Genomic DNA, 17,193 nt, shown 5'->3' with positions numbered 1-17,193 from the left:
TTTGAACTGCTAGGTTTGTCAGGAACCGGAGCAACAGGAGCTCACCCCGTCACGGGGATTCGAACCACCAACATTCTGATAGGCAAGCCCAAGAGGCTCACTGGTTTAGACCACAGCGCCACCCGCATCCCTCAGTACCCTTAACAACATTAGCTCCTAGAATTCTTGCGGGGAGGGGCAGCCATGGCTGAATGGAGAGCTATAAATTGATGGTGTGACCTGCATTGAATTGTTAAAGATACCAGCAGATGTAACACAAGGCAGGGTTCTATCGCACCTTTAATATGTGTGTATAATAGTGCCATCATGGCAGGACTTTTATGGCAGAAGGCTAGGAACTCAGCAGCGTGAGCAGAAGGGAACACAACCACCCCACCCTGCACAAGGCTAGCTCAACCCCTTTTGAAGTAAGTGAAGTTTCACAGGTTACCATTTAAAGCGCATATGGGGATCCTGGGGCCCTCAATATATTGCTGGACTGCTGCAACACCCTTCCGGCTGAGGAGTGGTCCCCTCTAGGAGCTTTGTGGTTGGGGCGGGGACCGGGGTTCAAATGTTCTCTCAGTCATGAAACTCACTGCCAGTCACCAGCTCACAGACTAACCTACTTCATGGGGTCATTGTGAGGATAAAACTTGGGTCATGCATGACATAAGGTGGGATATCAACATAAAAATAAATAACTAGCAATGGTGGGGAATAATGGGAGCAACAACATATGGAGGGCCACAGGTTCCTCACTCTTGATTTAAAGGGATGGAGTGGGACATAAGACGAATGAGTCCAGAGTCTGAAAACATCTCAATCTTGATGTATGCAGATGATTTAGTGTTCATCTCTCTTTCCTGATTTGACCTCAAAAATCTCTTGGAGGTGTTCAGTACATACTGTAAACGTCTGGCATCTTCCCTTCAATATTCCAAATATTATCTAAATTATACCATGTATTAACTTCTACCATTCCCTAACTCTAGCAGTTATGGGTGCCCTTGCCCTCCAACTCTATTACCCCAGAACTGTAACAGTACTGTATATTAAAAGAATTGCTACTATGCTGGTGGAGCATTTTCTAGCGCTGTGCTATATGGAATTGGGTAATAACCAACTCTGGAAAGAAGCTTGTCAAGATGTTTTAGACTATTATTATTTCCTAGACCTGAGCTCTGCATTGACCTTGAATAAGTGTCATCTAAGGGATTGGCTCTCCTGGACAGAATGCAAAAGGGACTTCCAACTACAGTGGTACCTCGGGTTAAGTATTTAATTCGTTCCAGAGGTCTGTTCTTAACCTGAAACTGTTCTTAACCTGAAGCACCACTTTAGCTAATGGGGCCTCCCGCTGCTGCCACACTGCCGGAGCACAATTTCGGTTCTCATCCTGAAGCAAAGTTCTTAACCTGAAGCACTATTTCTGGGTTAGCGGAGTCTGTAACCTGAAGCATATGTAACCTGAAGTGTATGTAACCCGAGGTACCACTGTAATTAGAAACACCAAAACATCCCCTTGTTATGCACTCCTAATAATGGAGCATTATAGAGATGGTTATCTGACCAAACTCTCACCGGTTTCCCTTAGAAATGCCTTTATTGAGCTGCAGTCTTGGATTGCCACTATAGCAAGGTCCTGTGCAGAGGTGGATTTTGTATTTGTGTCAACCTCAAGTGAAAGACATCACTCTCTTAGCCTGTCACGTATATAAAGACTCATGTGTCCCTTAACTACTCTCTACACCCTTAACAAACCAGAGTTTCCAGGATTTTAAAGGGGAAGTCATGACTCTTAAAGTGGTATAAAAAGCACTTAAAATGTATGGTGTGGACATGGCCTCAGTTCTATGACTCTGCAGTTCTAACAGCACCCTAATACGCAGCCTTACCCTTGTGCAGCACACTTTTGCTAGCTTCCCCACCAAGACAGATAGTCACCCAGGATCTTTCTGCTGCCCATACTGGTTGGACTTTTCTCCTGGCAGTCACTTCATTACCCTTGAAGCCCAGGCAATGCTGGACTTTAATACTGCTGTGTTTTAGAACATGTCTCGCAGAAAGAAGGGGGGGCAAGAGGGAAGATTAGACACAAGTCTCTGAGAGGGGTGAAAAACCAGGGGGAAGGAAAGTTTGTATAAATAACGGCCTCCACCCGACTCGTGGCTTTTGGCGTCGTACGTCCGGCTCAGGAGGGAAATGTGATCCTGCTGGACAGATAACTTCAGAGGGAGGGAAACATCCATCATCTGACAGCCCATTAAACAGATCGCCCCAGTGTGAAACCAGCCCTCCTCCGCCTCCTTAAACCAACAGCTCCCTAGACCTCTACTGCCCAAATAAACATTGGGGTCCGGGAAAGCCGGGTGGGGGTGGTCACAGACAGGGATAAAGGCCGATAGCACACTGTAGTGTGTCACTTCTATACAGACTATTCCTGTCTTCATTGGTTTCTGGTTGTTGGAGCATATACGTAGCTCCTTTCGTCTACAGTGGTACCTCGGGTTAAGTACTTAATTCATTCTGGAGTTCCATTCTTAACCTGAAACTGTTCTTAACCTGAAGCACTACTTTAGCTAAAGGGCCTCCTGCCGCCGCACCGCCAGAGCACGATTTCTGTTCTCATCCTGAAGCAAAGTTCTTAACCCGAGGTACTATTTCTGGGTTAGCGGAGTCTGTAACCTGAAGCGTCTGTAACCTGAAGCGTATGTAACCCGAGGTACCACTGTACTTGTAAAAGTTAGTTGCAAATGCACACCTCTCGGTTTTCTGGAGTGCGGGAGCAAAACTTCACCTTGATACACAAGACAAGCCTGGCTGCTGCATAATGCCAAACTCTCCTCTAATCTAGCAACCTTTTCTCACAGGACCAACTAGACGACCCAGTGGGAAGTCTGAGCTCAACAGCAGTCTCTGAGGTGCCTTGGCCCCAACAGTGGAGGGAGAGCATAGCCATCATGGTAAGTACCTTGCAAATGAGTCTTAGGAATATAAGAAGAGCCCTGCTGGATCTGGCCATTGGCCCATCTGGTTTAGCATCCTGTTCTCACTGTGGCGAGCCTGGCTGCTGGATCAGGCCAAAGCCCCGTGTAGCCCAGCTTCAACCCTACTGTGGCCAAACAGGGGAGTATGGGAAGCCCGTAAGCAGGAACTGAGTGCTACAGCATTCTCTATGAAACACATCCATATTTTAAAGAAAACACAGTTGCACTTATTTGAATTTTGCAATGCAGCTCTCCAGCCAAGTAATGTGTACAAAGATGATGATGATTGAAAGTAAGATCAAAAAATCATTAGGGGAAACTGCTTTGAAAAATATGAGTATTAGGCACACAAAAATGAGTATATTAGGTGAAATTCACATTAAAATGGTGATAAATTGTCATGATTTTATTTTAAAAAATCAAACTGATGTGAAAATGTGGAAAACTGAACTGAAGAGTGGAAAAATGAGAAACTGAAATAAATATTTCCTATTAGCAGTCCAATTTGTGGCAATGTGTTCCCAATCTGCCTTTTCACACATTGTCTTCACTGGAAGGAAGGGAAAATATAAATTTAATTAATTAATGCTGATGATGCACACGTAAGATGAGAGCATCACGGAGGAGGGGCAGACAAATTTGGAGAAATAAGATATCGCTTCATGGAATTTTCCACCTCAAATGCACGGTGATTTATGAATAACTGAACTTGGTTAACAACATTACCCCTTGCTTCTCCTTTCCTAAAATTGTTTTCATAAGCTGTTTTCTTTCCCTTGATAATAATTTTGTATGATCTTGATCTTGCATTCTGTTGACGGACCAGCTTTGCTTATTGCTTTATGTTGTTCGTTTGTCTCTTTACAGAAATTAATAAATATGTACAATTAAAAAAAATGGCAAAGACGATGATGTATGTATGATGATGCAGTGTGTGTTTTTAGGACCCGCCTTATTTTTATGGTTGCGAGTTGTTCGTTATTGTTCTATTAATGCCGCAACTCAGTCTGGGGCATTAGGGTGAAGGGTGGGAAACAAGCAAACAAACAAATGCATGTCTAAACTATTTTTCAGCTCATGCTCTCAAGGTAGTTTTCACAATCAATCTCATTGAACAAAAACAAAATCTCACTTAACACCCTCCCCCACTATAAAATGACGCAACCAAACTATATAAAGCATCTGTAAAACAGAAGAAAAAGAGGGGACAGAGCTTGTTGCTGAGGATGTGTGTGGGTTCCTCCCACGCACACACACACACATGCACAGAGCACTGATCCAGTCCTTGCTGTGGAGGGCTTCATGTCTTTGGTCTGCTGAGGAATGCGGAGCTTACAAGCAAATCCGCTGGGAAACTGCTGGCGTGGTGAATGGGAATGGGGTTGTGGAACTGAAAGCTGCACGGCATTAACATTCCTCAGCTGCTGCTGCTGCTGCTACTCCTCTGCTTTTTTAATTATTTTTATTTGAAAGTTGCCTTCTCTCCCCCCCCCCTCAAAACCTCACAACCCTCTCCCTTCCCCCTCTCACCCAATGCCTCCAAAGGAAATTGGCTTGACTTTAAAGCATGTAGGGAGAGGGAAAAAAAGAAGAAAAAAACCCGCCCCCTCCACCAGAGCTTTCCATTGTAAAACTCTAGACTGGCTGACTAGCTTTGCTCTTTTATTCAAAACAGATTCCGAAAATGGGGACGAAAGCCTTGGAAAAATAATGTCACTTTCTCTGCCCGGAGGAAAGCACTTTGCAGGCTGGTGGTGATTCTGGCTCACGAGACCACAGACCTTGCTCCTTGCCAAGGATGCTTTGGACCAATGCTGATGTAACGTCCCTCCTATACACACACAGAGAGGGGGGAGAATCATTCATTTTTAGTTTTTATCTCCAGGTAGGATTGGGAGAGGACGCAGGTGGCGCTGTGGGTAAAAGCCTCAGCGCCTAGGGCTTGCCGATCGAAAGGTCGGCGGTTCGAATCCCCGCGGCGGGGTGCGCTCCCGTTGCTCGGTCCCAGCGCCTGCCAACCTAGCAGTTCGAAAGCACCCCCGGGTGCAAGTAGATAAATAGGGACCGCTTAGTGGCGGGAAGGTAAACGGCGTTTCCGTGTGCTGCGCTGGCTCACCAGATGCAGCTTTGTCACGCTGGCCACGTGACCCGGAAGTGTCTCTGGACAGCGCTGGCCCCAGGCCTCTTGAGTGAGATGGGCACACAACCCTAGAGTCTGTCAAGACTGGCCCGTACGGGCAGGGGTACCTTTACCTTTACCTAGGATTGGGAGAGAATGCTGTCTGAAATCCTGGACAGCTGCTGCCAGTCATTGTCAACAACACTAAGCTAGATAGACCAACGGGATGCCAAAAGGACTGTAGCTCAGCGGTGGAGCATCTGCTTTGCATGCAGAAGGTCCCAGGTTCAGTTCCCCGGATCTCCCAGTTGGGTTAAAAGAGATCCCAGTCTGAAGTATTTGAGAGTGGCTGACCAGTCAGTGTCAAAAATACTGAGCGAGAGAGGCCCATGGACTGACCATATAAAAGGCAGCTCCCATGTTCCTATGTCTACCTTATACAGTGGTATCTCGGGTTACATACGCTTCAGGTTACATACACTTCAGGTTACAGACTCCACTAACCCAGAAATAGTGCTTCAGGTTAAGAACTTTGCTTCAGGATGAGAACAGAAATCGTGCTGTGGCGGCGCGGCGGCAGCGGGAGGCCCCATTAGCTAAAGTGGTGCTTCAGGTTAAGAACAGTTTCAGGTTAAGAATGGACCTCCAGAATGAATTAAGTACGTAACCCGAGGTACCACTGTACAGCAAAGTTTTCCACAGATCTGCCTCCTGATCCTTTTAACAAATAACTGTGAGCTATTGTTGTTGTCCTCAGCCCTTGCTTCTCCATCTGATTGAGCGGACAGGACAGGACATAGGAAGCTGCCTTCTATAGAGTCAGACCATTAGTCCACCCAGTTCAGTATTGTCTACCCTGACTGGCAGCAGCTGTCCAGGGCTTCAGACAGGTAACATTCCCAGCCCTACCTGGAGATGCTGTGGATTGAACCTAGGACTTTCTGCATTTAGAGTGGACATTTTACCGCTGAGCTACAGCCAGCCTCCTAAATGAAGGTAAACTGTGTTACATTCTGGCAAAGTGGATTGACAGCAGTGACCTGTCTTTCTACACATGTTCACAAACACACCCCTCTCTATCCTCCCTCCAGGCAAGCAAGAAGCATTGCAGTGGACACTTGGGTTGCGAACGTGATCCATGTGGGATGCACGTTCGCAACCCACAGTATTTGCAACCCACAGTGGCATGTCTGTGCACACGCGGGTTGCGATTCAGCGCTTCTGCGCATGCGCAAAGCACGATTTAGTGTTTCTGCGCATGCGCGATTGCCGAAACCCAGAAGTCACCCGTTCCGGTATGTCCGGGTTTTGGCGGTCCATATCCCAAAAAAACTCAACCTGAAGCATCTGTAGTCCGAGGCATGACTGTATAAGGGTTGAAGGAGGCATTCATGCCAGACAAAAGCAGGCTTTGAGCAGTTGTAGCCTGGAGATGAGTCTTTGAGGCCAAACAAAGAGTCGTGGGGTGGCTACATTTGGGCCTAGGGCCTAGGGTTCTCCATCTCTCGCTGTAGCATTTTTATGCAATATGTACATCATGGACAACGATGCCACACCACCTTCAGAAACGATGGGCAAAGCCCAAGAGAGAGATGTGCCTGATTTGGGTTTTCAGTAAGGGGTCAGAGGCGATGAGCTTGCCCTGATGAAGACCCTTTCGTTGCCTATGAATCTGTGAATTGTAAATGAATCTGTGACTCCCACTCTAGCAAAAAGGGAGAGTGCTGGGGGTGGGGTGCATAGCTGTCAAATTTTCCCTTTTTAAAAGGGAAATTCCCTTATTCCGAATAGGATTCCTCGCAAGAAAAGGGAAAAGTTGACAGCTATGGTGGGATGGGGGTGGGGAGGGGAGGGGATCTCTGCAGTTGGTGGGAGAGGGAGCCCAAGAAGGGGCTGGTTGCAAGGAAGAAAAGAGACAGTTATGATGTGGCAGAATCTCTACCCCTCCCCCTTTTGGAAAAAAATTGCCCCTTTCCCCTAATTGACTCATTGTTGTGCCTTCTCTTATGTTTGGCCCAATTGTGGGTGGGCACATTGTCTCCTAAATGAAGGGGAAGAGCAGCTAGCAAAGCCCGGCTTCCACCCCCTCCATGCGTGCTCACACACACACACACACACACACACACACACAACTTCCCTCCTTCCCTCCCACCCCCACCCCCTTCTCTCCTCTCCCCAGGGCTCCCCACTGTCTTCCCACACGCTGCAACTTTCCCACAGATATACCCTCATTCCCAAGCCTGTTTTTATTAACAGGGGAAACTAAGCTGAGCATCTGAATGTAACACGGTGCGGACAGCCGCAACAGGTGGTGCCGTTTTCAGATGCAGTGGAGAGAAAGGAACAGGCACACACAGTGGCTGACGCAAGGGAATGAGCCGGGAGGGTGGGTGGGTGGGTGTGCAAATCTTGCAAGAGCAAGATGGAATCGTGAAAGAGGATTCCAAGGCAGGGTTTCGCACTCACCTTACAAACACGAACCAATCGTACAATATATGAAGAAAAACTCAGTCGTCCTCAGAAATCTGCACTTCTCTGAATTTTGCAATTCGGCTCTCCAGACAAGTAATGTGTACAAAAATGAATATTCTAAATAAGGTATACATTAAAACGCATACCGTATATCTTAGTGTAAATAACATACTAAAGTGCATTATATTAGGGAAGATTGCTTGGAGAAACGTGTACACCAGCAGAAGTTTGCACTAAAATGGTGAGATATTGTGAGCGCTGGAACAAAATGCGAACGGATGTTGAATTGTGGAGAACGGAGGGCTGGGAAAATGAGAAATTGTCAGAAATTGTTAAGTTCACCCATTCTCTAGCCATTTTTGCTCATGGGAGGAAAAGGTGAATTTGGAATCCTCAGACTTTGTTCTGGGAGCAAATGTTGCAGGACAGACTCTTGGAAGAAGATTAAGAGATTGGACTTTGGCGACTCACTTTACAAGCACAAACCAGCCGCTTCCTTATGGCAAAAAAATAGGCCCTAACAGGACAGGCGATGTATAATGATAATGATCTCAGTTCACATATTGAAAATGACACGTAAAAAATGAAGTATATCATGAGCCTTGGAGGAGCCCCATAGTTTGCAGAAGTGGAATAAATCCTAAGTGAGAGGAAAACAGACAAAACAGTCCAATGAAGATTGAGCATGCTGAGCTGTCTTGGAATACTGAGTGTTGGTGTGGTGGGCAGACTGAAAATAATAGAAGGAGAAGGAATGGAATGGCATATCCTGGAATAGGGCATGGCCGAATACTTCACACTGCAACATTGTGTTGCAGATTCCTCTATGACAGAGGTAAATGGATTTCAGGATTGCAGGAACTAACTTTGTTTTTTACTAGGCTGCCAATAGCCCACTGACCAGAGCCAGGTGGAAAAGAGTGGCTCAGAGGGAGGAGGGATCGAGTTCAAAAATGGTGACTCAGGCCTGGGACCAGTCATCACCTCCACCCTGTGAGCTATACACTGAGTCATATACAAGAACAGTCTTCTCAAACATAGTGCCCTCCAGATGTTTTGGACTACAGTTCCCATCAGCCCCCAGTCATGCGTACATGATAGGAGTTGTAATCCAAAACATTGGGACTGCACCAGTTTATCAAAAGGTGTATAAATACATCTGAGTTTTTATTAATTAATTAATTAATCAGTCACTTCCCATGAGGTTTCCTGAAGCAATGTGCAATGAAATATTACATATAAATCAGCTATCTATGTAAAATATTATTTTAAAAACCTACATATATAAAAACAAGCTTAAATAACAAACAAACAAACAAATATAAAAACAGTTTTAATTCAACAACAGCACATGTATAAAATCAATTAAAATCCATGACAGATACCAACTGGGATAAAGATTTGAGAAGGCTTGTTAGAAGAGGAATGTCTTTAGCAGGTACCAAAAAGACAATAGGGAAGGCACCCCGTCTGATACACAGTGGGAGGGAGTTCCAAAGGGTAGGTACTGCCACATGAAAGGCCCGATTCCAACATTGTGCAGAATGCACTTGATTGGATGGTATCTGCGAGATGCTCTCTGCTGGACATTGTGGGGGCGGGGGAAGAATCTCAGTGGTAAATAGATGGGCGGAAAGGGTTAAGCACCCCTCCTCTCATGTTTCTACTTCAAGTGATCCCTTCTGAAAAAAGGTGGTTAGGAGAACCAGAGCCCTTCCAGACCCTTGCTCTTTTGGGTGGATTCAATCACATAATGGCAAATCCAGGTTGCACAATGAAATATGATGGGAGGTCTTGTGCTTTCTGTCCCCCCCCCCCAGATCTGAGTTTTGCCAAAAGGGAAAGCAATGGGGAAATGCACTGGAGAGTGTGCGATAACACTTAGAATAAGAGAATTGTAGAGTTGGAAGGTAACCCTAGGGTCATCTAGTCCATCCCAGGATCAGCTGCCAAGCGATGCCATTCCAGGGCCTCTGTATGCTCCTCTACCCACTTGCTTTGACACAACGCTGTTTAACCTCCCCACAAACAAATAAGAGAGAATGCCCAAGAAACAGATTTACTCATCAGGTTTAAACCACATGCTTGCATAGCACTCGTAGTTATGTGTGGACCCTGTGTGGTACAAAATTTTCAGCTGGAAAAGTGGTGTAGTTAGAAAATAGGGGGCAGGGGAAAGCTTTCTCTTTCTTTTTGCTTGAAAGTCCCTTAGTTCTGCACCCCCAGCTCATTGCTTTTCCTTTCTATGCTCACCCGCATTTTTGTGTCGGTAAAAGACAACTACGAGCCAAGAAAGAGAGGCTGCCAAAACAGAATGTGTGTTTCTTTTCTTTTCCATTGCTTACGCATGGGAACCAAATATTTGGTTCCTTCTTGGAATCAGACTCTCTCTCTCTCTCTCTCTCTTGTACACACACTCACACATTAAAACTCACTCTGAAATCTAGACAATTGCACAACTGGGATTGCAAGCATCTGTAACACTGATCTCAAGGGGGAGGAGATGTAGTATGGAGCATAATGGTATGTGGTTTTTAAAAAACAACGACCCTGATAAAGAAACATATGGATTGTCTCATCCCAGTCAATTTGTATATTTGAGTTGTATATGAGGCTGGTTATTTATAAATACTATCATTCTACTGATTTGATGAAATGTTAACACACTGTGGAAGGGTGCCCTGATAAAGCAGAGAGGAGACAGGGGTTGTGCTAGCTGAACCATAGGGAACTGCGGTTGCAATTCCAGTTTTTCTGCTGGCTCCTAATTTGGCCTTGATCAACAATATCTACAGGGCAATCTTGTGTTTGCTTAATTGGAAGTAAGTCCCACTGTTTTCAATAAGTGTGCATAACAGAGGAAGGGGATCACTGCTGCAATCCAGGGCCACATTCCCTGCAGGGTAATGTACCGGGGGCACATTCTGGCAGTGGGTGGGGCCAGAGTGGGTGGTGGGTGGAGCCACAGATAAAAATGTTCTTGAATCTGGAATATAGAGTACCCTGCTTCATTTTTCATTATGGCTAGCTCAGAATCCCCATGCCTAAGCAGGTCTGCTCAGAGCCCCACAGGGTTTGATGGGGTTGCTCTCAAATGAGAATTAAAGAGAGTTGGGTTTTTAAGTACAGTTTACAAACACCATGACTGTTCTAAAAAGGAAGAGAACACGGTTCTTTTCTAACTTTAATGTGCTACATACACCACAATCCCACCACCAATTTCTTCTCGGACTATTGGAGGGTAAAACCTTGCACCCCCAAAGACATGCAACCACGAAAGAGGTTTGAAAAGCCAAAGAAAACCCCACATAAATTTATTTTCATCATACAACACACTGCCCATCACAGTTGTCCCGAGACTACCTTGAAGCAAGGTGTGGGGAGGCATGTTTAAAAAGCCAGGAGAGGAAGAAAAGAACAGGAAACAAGGAACTGTGGAGGGCTGGACAAATAAGGCAGCTTCTGGGGGTGCTGAAGTCTGCATAAAACGAGACTGGGGCTCATGTGTGGACCCCAGGCTCAAGATTACCCATCTGTGGAGCATAAGAATGCAGCCTGACAGTGCAATCCACTTAACACGGTGCCTTTCTGCTTAATTTGTTGGCTTGTCAGTTTAGAGGAAAGGTGAGTAAGAGTTGACATGATGGGCATCTATCTGGTTAGCCACCATTAAGAACAGAATGCTGAACAATTGGCCTCTGATCTGATGCAGCAGATTTCTTAATATCCATCCATCCATAAGAAGAGCCTGCTGGATCAGGCAGAAGGTCCATTGTCACAAAGACCATCCAAACACCTGCGAGAACCCAAGCAGAACCTGAGAGCAACAGCGCTCTCCCCTCCTCTGATTCCAAACAATGTGTATTCAGAAGCATTGCTGCCTCTGACAGTGGAGGGGAAACACAGCTATTGGGGCTAGTGGCTACTGATACCTCTACCCTCCATGAATTTGTTTAACCTTCTTTTAAAGCCACTACCTTGTGGGAGTGAGTTCCACAGATGCCTTGCAAAACAGTACTTTCTTTTTCAGCATTCAGCTTCAAGGGATGCCCCAGTTCTTGTTCTCTTCAGAGAGAGGGGAATAACTTTCCTCTGCCCAGTCTACTTTTTTCCACACCACCAGTAATTTTGTAAACCTATCATGAGCCCTCTTACTCACCTTTTCTCTAAACTAAAAATCCAGAAAGTTATAACGTTTCATCAGATAGAGAGAGATACATACATATATACACTTTCAGATAGATTCATAGATTTATTTTTTTAAAAAAGGCTGAGAACCATTGAGAACCCGTGACAAAGGGTTACACTAATGTAAACAATCTGGAAGTTGGGCATATCCAAATCAGTCAGCCATGGCGGCTTCTCCAATTTTATGGTTCTCGCTGGCAGGTGCAGCCAATTAGCCTAATAGCAAGCAGAAAATCAGAGAGAGAGAGAGAAAAGGCTGGGGGAATATACAGAGGAAAAATAAAGAGGCGAAGGGAAAGAGAGGAAAACTGCAAGATGAAGGCATGGAAAGACAGGAAGACGTTTTACAGGCAGAGGGGTTGCATCCGACTCCCCTTGCTCCCACCGTACATGTGTGTTCACTACAACTTCTGAAAGAGTGCACAAACTGCATGGTATACACATGATGGGAGGCCCTGCTTGCAGATTAAGCCTAAGCAACCTGTATTGCACACATGGAGGTTCCTTCAGAAGCCATATGCTGAATGGGTTTAGCGGGCAAGCCTAAGGCAGCAGCCATGATCCAGCTCTCACCCTAATGTGTGAATGATCCTAGAGGGCTGGCAACTGATCAGGAAAAAGCAAACCCTATCCTGGTTAGGGATGGGCAAATGCGTCAGTTTTGGTCTTTCTCTGTTTCTCATTTTTCCCATCTTAGATTCATTTTTCCACACTTCCACATCAGTTTGCAATTTTTAAAAAAACTTCATGAAAATTCATCAGCATTTTGGTGCAAATTTCTCTTAATATACATATTTTTAACTGACTAATCTAAATATTTTTGTAAGCAATTTCCTCTAACATAACACATTTTTATATGCTATTTTCACAAATACGTGCACTTTTATGCATACCCGAGTATATTCATTTCTGTACACATTACTTGGCGGGAGTACAGCATTGCAAAATTCAGACAAATGCAAATTTCAAACGATGGTTGCATTTCAGTTGCTGCATTGCTGTGGGAAGCGCAGTTTTAGTAGGTTTGCCTTTCAATGCAGGTTGAACGAAGTTTCTTCCCCATCCCACCTTTCGGCCTGTCATGCAAGTTTATGAAAGACACAGGAGCCCTGCCAGAATGGAAGGTGGCAATGCGAGCTTGATTCAAATCCTCAGTAAGGAACTAGACAGGAAGAACAACCCAAAATTCACAAGAGACGCTATGCAAGTCACTGAAATGGAAGAAACAAATAACTTTGGAAGCTTGCAGCAGGGACAGGAAGAGGTTCTTTATTTCCTTGGGTGGGGGGGACATGGGAAACTTGCTTCTATTCTTATATTTGCTGCAGGCAGCGCTTATAAAGTTAAATCTCTTGTATCTGTATTTACTTCTGGTAAGCAGAGATACAGCAGTACCAGTGAGGTGTTCCAGAGAAACAGAACACTCAGAAGAAAATATCAACATTAGACTACTAGCAGAAAAAACAAGGATGGGTGTATTAAATAATTTTCCCTGCTTTCTATACTCTGAATACCCATTGGATGTGAGAAAGGGGCATGTGCATCTTGGGAATGTGCCTGCATCCTCTAACAGTGGCGACCTAGCTGAAAACAGCAGGAGAAATGTATCAGTGGGGACTTAGTGATGACAGAAAACTTCACCTGTTTTATTTCTGCCTGTTGTGCTGCTGTTTAAAGGTATAAGCAGCCCGCTGGGGGTGGATATGTGTGTGCAGTGGCAAACGAAGAATGTAGCTTAGGCTCCAAGCCTGAAGCACTTATTATTTAACTAAGCAGGTGCGCCTGGGAGTAGCAGGCATCCCCTAGAGATGGTTCTGTGCTAATGAGAGTGAGGGGTTTTTTTAATAGAAAGCCTTCAATAAAAGCTGATTCTCTCTAACCTCCCTCCCCACCCCCCACCCCAAATCTCAGGACTTTTTCTCAGAGGCTGTAAAGCAGCAGTGAATGTAAAGAATTTGTCACTATGCACTGCTAAGTTCTGCCTTCCCCAGCTGTCAGAGGCTCAGCCAGCCACTGGAAAAGCTGTGGGGGCCCAAACAGATGCACAGAGTTGGGGGGTGGCAGGAGGAAATGCAGACATGGAGGGATGGCAGACTGTGCCAAGAGAAGCTGGCTCCAGCAAAATAGCTGTATTGCAGCCCAATTCTGCACATTTACGCTAAAGTCTGACTCCTCCCAGTTGCAATGCACCAGTACACTCATGCTGATTTCCTTCTGGAGCTTTTGCTATAGTGTTGACTCTTTTATTTTATTTTCTGGATTTGTACCCTATCCTTTACAAGAGCCTCACCCAACCTGGTGCCCTCCAGATGTTTTACACAACACCCACCAGCCGCAGCCGGCATGGTTGCTGGTTGGGGTAGTGGGAGTTATCCATCTGATAGCTTTGCTGATGGCACAGATGTGCTCAAAGCTGACATGAAATCTGTTTTCCGGATTTCAGAGGGTGATGCATTTTAACAGTTAATATTTAAAATAATCTTTGGTGGGGCCTACTCACATGAAACTCCACTGATGCAGCAGTGCTGCACAAATCCTAGGCATAGCAGTTTATAAATGCTTTAACATAAAATAAAATATTAAATTGGAAATAAGTGAGAGTAAGATAGCTCAGTTGGTAGAGCATGAGACTCTCAGTCTCAGGATCATGGGTTTGAGCCCCATGTTGGGCAAAAAGATCGGTTGGACTAGATGATCCTTGTGGTCCCTTCCAGCTCTGCAAATCTATGAAGTCCAACTGAGGCAACAGGACTTGTTCTCCCAATGAAGTATGCACAGGACTGCAATCTGAGGCTTGCTCACTACTGCAGTAGAAACCTTTTGTTGTCATTAAATTGTCCAAGATGACAGGAAAGATACCCAGCCTCTATTATCCAGTGAACACATAGCTTATAATTGTCAATCTGATTTACATACCTATTTGGATATATGGACTGCCTATATTAGTTCATTTGTTTAAATTAGAATTGATGGAATAGTCCTATTGTTAATGTCAGCAGGCAATGTTTATACCTTTATTCATTCCTTCTTCTGTTATATTTGCAGTCTTTTTTAAAAAAATAAACCTGTTCCATTCTGTAATATAATATAAAATATAATAATATAATATAATATAATATAATATAATATAATATAATATAATATAATATAATATTATAATGTAATATAATATAATATAATATAATATAATATAATATAATATAATATAATAATATGAAACAAAGGAGTTTTTTTTTAGTGAACAATTTTACAAATAGAATATATTGTATTCCTGAAATTGCTCACTGCCACAATAAGAACCTTTTGTACAATTAGATTATATATTTGGTTGAATTAATTCAGGGTTTTCCCCAAGTTGTCAGTATTGACCCCATGGGGTCATTGGGACTGTGCAGGGGGTGAATGAAGACCTTGGGGTGAAAAAAGTCCTAGGGAGGGAAAAGATGTTAATGAGTTATAATGTGAAAATTGAATTGGGAACTCTGAGCCTCAGAAACAAGGGTCATGTGCGGAGTGCGCATCTCTTGCCACCAGGGAACCTCTGTGTTTAATAAGATGATTCCACAATGCAACAGTATTCCTTTTTAACATTTTATGATTCCTAGTCACAGTGCTCAATATTGATTACATGCCAGTATTTCTTGATTTTAATTCATGTATGTTCCTAAGACTCTTGGTCGGGATCAACAACAACTTTATAATCTCCTCAAGGGGGCCAATGAACTCAAGCATTTTGGGGGACGGGGATCTGATTTAAAAGGCATTGCGTAAAGGCTTACTTTGTTTACTCAACCACCTTAAAAACAAACATACCCCGCTGTACCCCCACTCTTCCTCCAGCCCATGTCGGAGGGTATATTAACCTATGCCCTCGAAACACCTGCCGTCCTGTCCTTTATTGTACGGGAGGCCTAGTCTTAATTTTCTTGTTGAGCACTTGGCTGGGAAGGATTACTTCACAACCAAAGTTCGCGGAGTTCAAGGGCCGGGGCCCTCAGGGACGCCTGAGAGCGATCTTTTGCCATTCGCTCTGCCTGCCAGCTCGGCGCGGCGGCCCTCAGGAATTCCCCCAGCTGCTGTTTTATTTCAGATAAGTCCCTCATGGCACTGCTGTCCGTCCCCCCTCCATCCGCCTCTTCTGCAGACCTTGTACATCTACAATAGAGGGGGAAGAGAAGGAATCATCAGCACCGCCAAAGGCTTATTCTTCATCCCATAGGCCTCGAGCCCTTTTCACTGGTGGAGCGGCATTAAAGACTCCAGTTCTCTTCGCTTTTGTCATTCCCTCCTTTGTAATAGAGTGATTCACAAATTCAGGCTTTTATCTCCCTGGAAAAAAGGGGGGAAGCAGCGGGGGAAGGAGGAAGAAAAAAATGGTGGGGGGGGGGTTGCAAGAGGAAAGTGAAAGGCTACAATGAAGAGTGGAAAATGGCGGGAAATGTCTCCTCAGAGGTCCCATTGTGCGCCTTTGCCGTGTTACAAGGGTAAACACACTAATCATGTGTGAGAAGGAGGCCTTGGGCCCCGGTGGGGAATTCACTGAAAAGCTGCACATTCTTCACCGTTGTGGTTTTTCTTTTTTCTTTTCCTCCCCCCAGAGCTTTGGGAAAAATCACGCACCAGAAGAGAGTTTTTCTTCTTCTTTGTCTTCCCTTCTCCTGATTTGCCCGAGAGCTCTTGAGTGCAGAAAAGAGCTTGGCATATTGAGCTAGCCAGGCATTTTCATTACATGCATGGTCGCGAGTGACTGCGTTGGGGAAACACCCCACAGGATTTCTTCACAGCTTTCTGGGATTCGAGAAAGGATCGCTGCAGCCCCTCACAACGGCCACCTCTCCTGTGCCGCTTTCTTATGTGAGGGCTGCCATGTGGGAGCTGCTAGAAATGGTTAGGTATAGCCAAGAATGCCACACTGCACGGCAGAATGATAGCATATTTCCCATTATTATACATCCATAGGTAATAGAGCTCCTGTTTAAAGCAGGGACGGTCCTGAGTTTGTAACTTCTGCCCTTGCTTCATACACATGTTGATTTGGTTTCTCTGTCTCCAGGGAGCAATTTTTAAAATGTTACTGGGCACAGGTATAGGTTAAGGTGGAAGAAGAGCAAGCTGAATCTCTCTCTCTCTCTCTCTCTCTCTCTCTCTCTCTCTCTCTCTCTCTCTGTGTGTGTGTGTGTGAGAGAGAGAGAGAGAGAGAGAGAGAGAGAGAGAGAGAATGGTGTGCATATGAGAAAGTGAATGGGTGTGTGTGTGTGTGTGAATGTGGTATGTATGTACATAGGCACATAAAGAAGCTGCCCTATTATGGTCCATCTATGTCAACACTAAGGTAGCAGCCCTCCAGGCTTTCAGACAGATGCCTCCCTCAGACCTAGCTGGAGATGCCATGGATTGAACCTGGGACCATTTTTATGCAAAGGATGTGCCCTTCTACTGAGCTGT

Source organism: Podarcis filfolensis (assembly GCF_964270895.1).
Source record: "Podarcis filfolensis genome assembly, chromosome: 14".
Lineage (NCBI taxonomy): Eukaryota > Metazoa > Chordata > Lepidosauria > Squamata > Lacertidae > Podarcis > Podarcis filfolensis.
The sequence above is the reverse complement of the archived record's forward strand: the minus strand, read 5'-3'. Positions refer to the sequence as shown.